This window comes from Zonotrichia leucophrys, chromosome 4 (genome assembly GCF_028769735.1).
Source record: "Zonotrichia leucophrys gambelii isolate GWCS_2022_RI chromosome 4, RI_Zleu_2.0, whole genome shotgun sequence".
NCBI lineage: Eukaryota > Metazoa > Chordata > Aves > Passeriformes > Passerellidae > Zonotrichia > Zonotrichia leucophrys.
The window spans coordinates 21,851,608-21,861,887 of record NC_088173.1 but is presented as its reverse complement, the minus strand read 5'-3'; the positions used below and the strand labels follow the sequence as shown (position 1 = coordinate 21,861,887).

Genomic DNA, 10,280 nt, shown 5'->3' with positions numbered 1-10,280 from the left:
AATAAAGACCTGTTAGTACAAGCTATGAAACATCCATAATCTATAGTGGATAATCAATCTATGGATAACTTTGGGTTTTAATTATACTATGTATAATGCATACAATAGAGGGAAGGAAGGAAGGAAGAAAGAAAGATGTAAGTAAAGGGGAATTGGGTAGAAGAAATGCATTACCTTGAAACAATTGCAAAATTTTTTTTCTATCAAAAAGGAAAGAAAACAACTCAAATAAAACAAGTGTAATTCTACTGTCACGGAAACACTGGCAAGATCACAAGTCTCTAGGCTTTAGGTCTTCTATGAGTTTAGTAGCATGTTTGGTGCAGCATCATCAACATCTAACAATGCATTATGTGCTTCTGCTGGCTCTGCAACAGCCATGATAGGTTCTGATGATTTAAGAAAAAAAGAAAAAAAAGAAGGGTGTAAGAAAAATAAAGAGAAGTAGAGAAAGTAAGAACCAAGTGCCCTCTATGGTAGTCAAAAAGTTACTAATGGAATGGAAGGTATTCAAACAAAACAAAACAAACAAAATTATATATATACATGGATATATATCCACACACAGATAAAATCCTTTAAAAGAAAAGATGCTTCAGGAAAGAATATCTCAGAAGAAAAAAGTCTGAGCTATGGGAGAGGTACTTTGTTTAAGAAGTACTTTACTGTCTGGAAAAAAGCCTACATTTCTTTATAGAAACAGATGCTACTGATTATTGTCCTGATTTAGGTACTCAAGAGATACAAGACCCTCAGTCATCACTTCCTCTTAATCACCCTGGCACTGGGTTTTCTGATTCCTGTTCCTAGACTTTCTTTCTATAAACTGAAGGGTTGAGATGGAACATGTGGGATTGTGAAACCTACAAGATGAAAACAGTCTGACCCTGGGTTTTCTGATTCCTGTTCCTAGACTTTCTTCCTATAAACTGAAGAGTTGAGGTGGATCATGTGGGACTGTGAACCCTACAAGATGACAAAGAATTTAAGCCCAAGTCACCAGCACCTGTGATCCCCCTCTCCTCAAGCTTTATGTGTGTATTGATGATGAACAGTGACATCAGAACAGTGAACAAGTGGCTGTCCCATTATTTCCCTTACCTCTGACTGCTGAAAGATCCAATTCTCAAAGAGTTATAGAGCTCTGTGAGTATAGTCCCACTGAATTCAACAGTAGAATTTATGTTTGTGTTTATTCAGTATATGGCTCCTCCAGGCTTTTCTTCCATGGACAAATGCAGCCAAATAAAAACAACCAGAATCGCAGAGGTCCTGCTCTCTATGACAGTTTTCTGTGGTGGTTTTTGTATTCCAGCTCTCCCATTCTTATTTTATTTCCATTGAAATTAGTTGGTAATTTAAAGGGTGCATTTAAGGCCTGTTATTCATTGTGAGATTAGTGTGGACATTCAGACTCAGATCAACAAAGTACTCACCCAGGGATATAGGAAAGTTTATGAGCTCTAAGGAACTTGTTCACTAGACAGGAGGAATGTTAGCTGGTGCTACAGTAATTAATGGTTAAATTACCCTTGGGTAGTAGGTAGTAGGTAGCATAACTTTACAATCTGGTAGCTTTAAATTTCACTACTAATTGTAGCAGTGGGAGTTAGAATGCAGGTTGAAGACATAATGAAATTACCATAGGGAGGAACAGACTAATGAACTGAAGTCCAACAAAAGTTATGGCTACATTACTGTCAACTTGAAAATCTGTAAATAAGAGCTTTGAAAACCGTTGAGGGCACTAGACAATGGGTTTTATGTGTATATAAGTATGAAATGTGGATTGGGAGGAATAATTGAGTTTGCTAGATTGTCAAGTACGTACTTGGAAAAAAAATCACTTGGTCATCATTTAATCTTCTTTGCACACCTTTTTCATCTTATTTGCATTTTTAATGCAAACCCCCACAGAATATCTCTTCAATCATACTGAATTGGTTTGTGTCAAGCAGTTAATGCATACACAACTTTGCAAGTCTTTTAATTCCTCAGCAAAAAACTTAGAGGAAAGCATAATAAACTTTTTATGTTTTTGGTACTTGGAAATTCAAAGTCAAACTTTCCTAGTTTTATTAAGAATTCTGAAATCTTGGTTTATTGAATAGTAATTCTAAACCAGCTTTTTAATGAACTCGACTATTTCAAACTAAATTATTTTCAGTCAATAAAATATAGATGAGTGAATCCAGTGCTTTAGGAAATGTGGCTGAAAAATTATCCCTATGGATGTCTTTACTTCTGGGTATTTTATTATGAATTTATAGGTTTATTTTTAAAGTTCCTGTTCTTTGGAAATGTCATATGAAAATCAGGTGTGTTGCTCTACCTGCTGCAGTTTGAAAGAACAGCATTTGACCTTCCAAAGGATGTTACAGCCAGTATTTGTTGTGGAAGTTTAAATGCATTTGATCTGTTTGATCTATCAATCATCTATAACATCATTTTCTCATGTACTGTGAGGCTTTTTCATGGATTACCATTTGTATCAGCTACATCAGCTGTATCAGTTTCACTTATATCAACTATTATTTTCAGCTTTATGCAGACCTGTATATTGCCTAGCCTGAGAATTGTTCCAGTAGTAGAAATTCCATTATTTTACTGCTCAACCTGTGCCATCACTTTGTCATTCTAATCTAAATTATTACCTAATAACCTGCCTTTTCTATTGTAAATGAGGCCTGTTTTTTCTTGTCCTGTATGTCACTGTAATGCAGGAATAACTTATTTTCCCTTTGTTCCACAGCTTTTAACATAATTAAAATCTATTCCACATCCACATTAATGCTAAGAAGATGTCCAGTATTCTCTTTCCATGTTTTCTGTACCTCTGACCACCTATTGATCATCTCTCTAAGCTGTATCCAGTTAATTCCCTTCTTTCTTAGACTGCAGTTCCAAGGCTGCTCAATTCATGAAGGCTGTGCCCCGGATAATTAGGGCAGGGACAGGCATTTAGACTCAGATCTGCTACCTAGGTGGTTCTTTTGCATCCTGTCCCCTTTATCCTATACCTGTTTGGCTGCTGTTGGACAGCTGGAATGTCTTGCACAAATTTCCAGTTTTTCACCTGTACATGGTCCTGAAATTTAGGGGCCATCTCTCTTACCTTCATGCAGGTTCACTAAGCATCCTCTGCCCCATTACCTGTGACATTAATGAAGTCATTGAATGGATCCTAACTAAATACAGGCTTCTGTATATCCCCCAAGCCTTCTGAATTTCATTATGCTAACTGCTCTCTAGCTACAGTTATCTATGATTATCCAAGGTGTTTTGCACCTACCATCTAGAAATTAAATCCATTTGAGCTTTCTGGCCTCTTATGGGCCTGTATTATCACATTGAAGTATATGATCTTTATTACTGCTGCAATATTTGTCAATGGTTTGCTCAGATTTTTCTCAGAACTAATCACAAGCTGGTTATATTTCTTTAGTTCCATTTTGCTAGCTTTTTAGATTTTGTTTTTTTTTCCCCAAAAGCACTATACTTTCTACATTTGCTAACACTGATTTCCATTCTTTTGGCATTTAAATCCACCTTGATGATTTCATAAAGAGAATGATTCTATGAGTCTTCAGATCATCCTTTGGGTATCTCAGGTAAAACTCAATCATGTCTCAAGGTTTTGAAAATTTGTTACGTAGATGTTACGTTATAAACTTTTCCTTCTCTTTTCTCAGCTGACACCATACTACTTTCTTTGTTACCCTTAATTAAACTACCTTTAATCAGGCATGCTTCCATTTTCTCTTTTTATGAAGACTGATGCAAAAATGTGCAAGAAACATTTCAGCTTTCTCAGCATCCCCTGTCACTTTTTCTTCCTCCACTTATTACCAGATTTCCTTGGGCTTTTTCTACCTATGAATGCGTTTAGTAGTATTTCACATATTAACCACTCATCCCTGAAGTTTACCAAAAATTGGTATGACTAGACTGGGGCTGTTTTCTCAAAAAGTGGTTAGTAGGTGTAGTGGGAAGATATTCAGAACTGGATGATAATAAATTTCCTTCCTAATACCTTACAGTGGTGAATCATAAGAAACATGGTTAATAATTTCTGCTTCATTTTCAGTTTGAGTTTTTCTATTTTGAGCTTCCATTCATTAATCCTTTCTTTGGTACACCTCCTTTGCTGGGTTAACTGCCAGCCTTTTCTTTCTGTAAATGCACTTGTAAGCAGTGAAGAGTTCAATTTGCATTTCACCTCTGAGAAAAGAGCCTGAATTCTCCTTGCAAATGTCTGTCTCCAACAGTATATCTATGAACCCTCCTGGTTTTATTCACTGTTTCCTACTGATGTATGTCCTAGGATATTAATGATATCCTGTGTTCTATGATGGCTGTTAAAGACTGGTCAGGGTGGTAAAATGTGAATTTACAGGGTTAAAAAGAGCTGACTAGAAAAAGGTATGAGATTTGGAGATAGGGGGTGCTAAAATGTGAGAGGCAAAATGAGGAAAGAAGTAAGGAAATGGGAATTTCTATGTTGTGTGTTAATAGTGGAAAGATATTTTTCTTTTTAAATATCTGGATTGAATGAATTTTTGATTTTGTAGGTAATATTTGTTAAAAATTAAATTTCATTAACATCATAAAGATTTACAAATTAAGTGCTTCCATTTAATTTTCAGAATGGTATTGAGCCTGTCTGAGGACTTTGTTTTGACATATATGCCTGAAAAGCAAAAATATTAAATTTCTATGTTTCTGGTTTAATTAATAAAATATATAGTACAAAAGCATACAGATATAGGTGGCAAGTATATAAAAGCATAAACCAAGGTTGAAATTTAAATTCCTACACTTGAAAAATATGATGATATTATGATTTTAAAGGGATTCTTTTAATCCTCTCCTACAATGTTCTTTGTAGCATATACATTTAGGCATTGTGCACAGTTCACATGATAAAAATTTTGGTTTCAGGTACATTTAGAAAAATGTAGGGCCCTAATTCAGGACTAAGTAAATATTAAGAAATTAATGGAAATAAAAATATCTCCTCCTCAACTTATTCATTATCAGAGTCAGTAAGTAACTCCAGTTCAGTACTAACTCAAATTATTTATATTTAAATTAGTAATTCAAGTCACCTTAGTTGCAATGCAAGTGATCAGAGAACAAAAATACTCATGGAACCACAGCTGATGGCTCAATTAGTACCAGAGCACAGTTGCACAATCCTCTTGGAGTAGATGGGACTCCTGTGCAGTACTAGGTTAATCAGGAACATGCAGCTGTCATTATTTTCCTGCTGGCAGATCCTTTTTGAATTTAAAGTCCTATTTAACCTGAGGTGGAAACTTATGTATGTACATGAGAATGGAGTTCTAAATGAGGTATAACTCTTTCTGCTTCTGAGACTAGCGTTGCACTGAAAACAAGAGCACGAAACATTCAAGCACTTCACTAATACTTACACCTCCATTGGCCCTCAATTTCTGTTTTACTTTATTCTACCATCAACCTTCTTCATACAATAAAATGCATAATCAAAGCAGGGAGCTAAGATAAAAGTGAAAAAAGCACTAGAATCTCCACTTTGTGTAGGCTTTTTTTTCATAACAAGCTTAGTCTTTGATCATTTTCCATTTGATCAAAGAGAGCTTTGATGCTCTTTGAAGAAGTACTGAATTATTGGAATAAAGATATAGAATTTGATTCACATTTTCATCCAAATAAAATAAGCAAAAAAAGTGGACTAGTAGTTTGCAGTAGATATGTCTAAGGATATACAAATAATTGGAAAAAGCCCCCCACAAATATAAAGAAAAAGGGAGTATAATCTATTTACAAGTGGAAGTTAACAGCAGGAAAGAAAGCCAAATGTATAGCATGTTTTTTTCTAGAAAATGTGTCTCTAACTGCCAGTCAAACTGTGATAAATGTCTTCAGCTTGGGAGGAAATATATGCTTATGAATATCAAAGTGCAAAATGCATTGCAGATCCATGCCTGAGCAATATTTACCACAGCTGGAACGCTTTACTCTAAGGAATGCTAGAAAAGAAGGAATAAAAGTCTAGGAAAAAGCAAGTACAGTTTAGCTCTCTATGTTTTATGGAGTGTTGCACAGTAAGTGAGGTGAGGGTTTTTTTCTGGTGGGTTTTTGTTGTTTGATGACAAAAGTAGAAGAGTTCATACTTTTGAAATTCATCAAAATGAATATACGTAAAATCTGTAATCTGGGTCTAAACTCATGTTTTTCAGCCGTTAATGAAATACATCAGTTTCATTTTGGAGGGTGGATGGTCAAAGGCAGCCACAAAACAAAGCCAAATTTCAAAGTACATATTCTTTTGTTGTTGTTGGGGTTTTTATCTTTTTTTTCCTTTCAGTTTTCTGTTTTTCCTCATAAATAGCCCAGTGCTAGAAAGTGCCAGCAAGGTCAGATAGACAGAAAAAAACTGTAAAGACTGAAAACTGCATTTAGTTTAGAAAGGAAAAGACTACTATTCATATATGCATTTTGGTCAACTCACTTTTATTGTAGAACAGTTATTTAATGAATATTTTGTCTCACTTGTAAATATTGATTTAAAGATGTAGAAGCTTTAGAAGTTTATAACTAATTATTCCTTTTTTCAGGAGAATGGTTACAGTGCTGGAGCTGTGTCTACCCTAAAGCAACTTTAATGATAGTTGTGTTTTAGGTCTCTGTGATTTAATTGAAGTAATGTTAGTTGAAGTTCTGGTACTCAATCTATTCAGCAAAATCCCTTCCTTCAATAGAGATTTTAATGATTTTTTTTTTAAAGTGGTATGAAAAGATGAGAAGTTCTTGTAAATTCAAGCTGATGTTTATTGTAGATGGTAGAAGGAGATTTATATAAGACAACTTGTCAGATTATTTTGGCTCTGACAATAAATAGACCTAACCAGGCATGAAGAGAGGCAAATTAGACCCATGCTAAACAAACAAACAAACCCTTCCCCCCCAAAAAAGCAAGAACCCCACCCAAAACAAACCAAAAACAAACAAAAAAAAATGAAAAAGCAAATTTTAGACAGAAATTCCAAACAAACATAAACCAGACAACCAGGTCTTGAAAATGAAAAAGACTTCAGCCACAGAGAATACAACTCGAGAAAGGAGGAGAAAGATGCTTCATATTCAAGGGAGGGGGCATCTGAAAACTTATTTTATCTGTCCCACCAGTGCATAGAGAAAAAGAGCTTCAGAAAGAAAAAAGAATAAAGCTGATTCCTACTCCATCTGCCTAGCAGAAAACAGAAGCAGCCTCAGATGACAACTTGGACATTTTTTCAGGTATTTTAGATCTCCCCAGAAAATTACTTGACTTCCTAACTCACTGAATTCATCTTCACCACCCTTATGTTCTTTTTAAAGAACTCTTAGAGTAACAGAGACATTACAGAAAGTTGCAGAAATGGTAAGTTTTGAATTAGGTGGATCACGTGCAGTTGACTCACTCTAGATTCGTGTTGGCGCATTAACAAATTAGAGATGTTGTTATATGCACACATGCTAAGTGAAGCATTTAAGAATAAGCACAGCTGAAGATGTTGGAGTGAGGAAAGTTGCAACACTGAGAAAACTCTAGGAATTATTAAGATAAGTAAATGAAAAACCCTACATACAGGGCTCTGTCTAAAAGAGTGTATATAATTCCTACATATTTAAAGGGAGTAAGACTGAGAAGCCATTCTCCATCTGTCTACATTGGTGAAATCAAGAACAGGATATTCCATACAGTGTGATAGACTTAAAAGAGGTTGTTCTGTCCTTGAAAGAGGTCAGTTTGAGGGATGATACTTACAGAGTATGTCCATCAAAACTTCAATCCATATTAATTCTGTAATTAATTATTAAATCATGGTAAATTTCTGTGCTTATAGTATTTGCCAGAATGAAAATGCATCTCTTTTTATTTTAGTTGAGTAATTCCTACTTTTCAAATTATGATAGGAATCTTTGTTCATATCCACTGATAAAGAGCTTATGCAAGTTAAACTTCTCTCTGGTTTGGGTCATTTTTTCTCCTTCTGTGGCTTTGCCTCGGAAGGCAAGTTCTGGTTTCTTTGAGGACTTGCTTTTCCATTGTCTTAGACATGAAAATGCTCCAAATGATTTCTTGTTTAGCTATATTTGCTGAAGAGTGAACTTTCTTTTTGTTTTGTAGTTTTAAAAAGAAATGAACAAAAATCTAGATGGCTAGACTCAGGTAATATGAAATACAGAGAACAATCAATAGCAAATGTAAAATATTAGATTGAAGCAGTGGGAAAAAACTGCATGCAGAAGAATATGATGCTTTCATAGAAAATTTTTGTTAACCTCTTGCAGGTATTTACTGACATGGTAATAAATTTTGGTACTTTCAGAAAAAAATAATTATAAATGTTTTATAGATGAAAATGAATTTTGGGAAAAAAGACATTCACCTGACATTTAAAATACTAAAGAAAACTTTAATAAAGTGGAAAGATACTTTCTGGAAAGATATTTTACAAGAAAAATTACTAAATATTATAGTCGAAATTAAGATTATAGAAAAACATAAGAGATGCAGATTTTAACTTGCAGTACAAATATATTGCCATGTAAATGTGTTCTATGTCGCTGGGGCTTTTTAATTATTGTATGGTGAATATTCCTTATCTTTGATGCAAATCCCACCAGAGTCTATATCCAGTTACTTCAGAGGATTCAGGCTAAACTGCAATCCTCTGGCCTGCATCAGATCAACAATGATAAAGGAAAAAACTTACTGTAGGTAGATAATTTATTAAGAGTCAAGAAACAGATGAGAGAATATTCTTGGTCCAATGGAATCTGCTTAAAGGCTAGAAAGTGTGGATATCATTGTTCTCAAAGCCAGTAACAATATGTACAGCTACAGAAAATAACTTACTTTCCAGGTTTTGAGAATGACAGCTGCTTTTAATGGAATCACTCACATTTAAATGGTTTACTGTGGTATGCTGGTCACTTTTGTAACAGACTAGAAATAGCATACATATTCACATATAGATGTCCTAAATTGCTGTGATGGGTCTTGTTGCTACAGAAAACCTGTGCATAAGAACAGTGTCCATATTCTTATTACAGCACAAATTTAATTCCAGTTTACTAAATTATTTATTTTATGAAAGAGAAAATAAGTTTTTGGGGTGTTTTTGTGAAACAAAACTTACAGTGCCTCAAGGTTACAATCCTATAACTGTTCTTGGAGTTGTGTATATATGAAGCAACACTGTCATGTTGAAAGTAGATCTATTGTTTCTTCTGATATATGTCTGCAAAAGTGTCAACTATTTGACTCTTCTACTGTATTAGAAGTTTTCATAGAGCCAAATTCCAAAGGCTCCAGCTTCTTGTTACTGTCCAGTCCCATTTATCAAGCACATTGAAATGACAAGTTCAAGACAGAGAGTTCTTGCTGCCCTTGGGCTGGCAAAAGCAGTCTGGTCATTTGAAAATCAGAATAAAGTTTGTAGCTGGATATAACAGTTTCATTTGGTGATTTTTTTTTTAAGTTGGTGAATTGTTTTGCATACAGTTTGATCCATAAGCAGAAAAACAATTTAAGGTTGGAAAAGGAAGGAAGTTCCTAGCATATTCTGAATGAAGATATATGGCTTCAATTCAGGGCACTGTATGTATCACAGACACAAATATTCTTGGTTGGAAAACTCCTCAAGAAACATTTTATTCTTGTTGGGATGTCTTCAGGTCTCTAAGCAACTGATTAAATCCTTGAAAGCGGGCCAAGAAGGTACACTAACAGGATTATGTGGTTAACCATTGGAGTAAATGAGTATAATGATTGCCAGGTTTGTTCAGGGCCTTTGTTCTCTTTGATGGTGGGTAGAGCTTGTGAAAAGAGGATAAAGCTAAGAACTGAACGTTTTAAAATAGGTTGTATATACCCTGGGCTGAAATAGCAAATGTATATTTTTAGCCCCTATATTAATGAAGTGGCTGAGGTATCACTCCTGTTTGTTTTTGAAGGTAAATCCTACTTCAGCTACAAAAAAGACACTAAATAAGACTCAGAGCATGATCAGGTAAGTGCTTGAGTGTCTGATATGCTGGTTTTAAAAGTTCAGCTGAGACATGTAACTAAGTGTGTGATTCTGCTGCAGCACAAATTAAAATAGAGGACATTTTTTGTGAATCTATGTACAAAAGTACATTCCAGGTTTTAGAGGAACAAGGTTTTCCTTTATTATTTGAGGAATTACAGAATGGTTTGGGTTGGAGACCAAAGATCATTTGGTTCCAAACCTCCTTGCATGGGC

The 10,280-nt window shown here is 34.7% G+C and overlaps 1 long non-coding RNA gene across 1 annotated transcript in view; it reads left to right on the top strand.

The window, feature by feature from the left end:
• The first annotated feature begins 9,916 nt into the window (after positions 1 to 9,916).
• Positions 9,917 to 10,280, top strand: part of LOC135447531 (uncharacterized) — a 35,813-nt gene continuing 35,449 nt past the window's right edge. The window contains exon 1 of the long non-coding RNA XR_010440183.1: positions 9,917 to 10,046. This is a non-coding gene — a long non-coding RNA (uncharacterized LOC135447531). The remainder of the gene's footprint in view (positions 10,047 to 10,280) is intronic.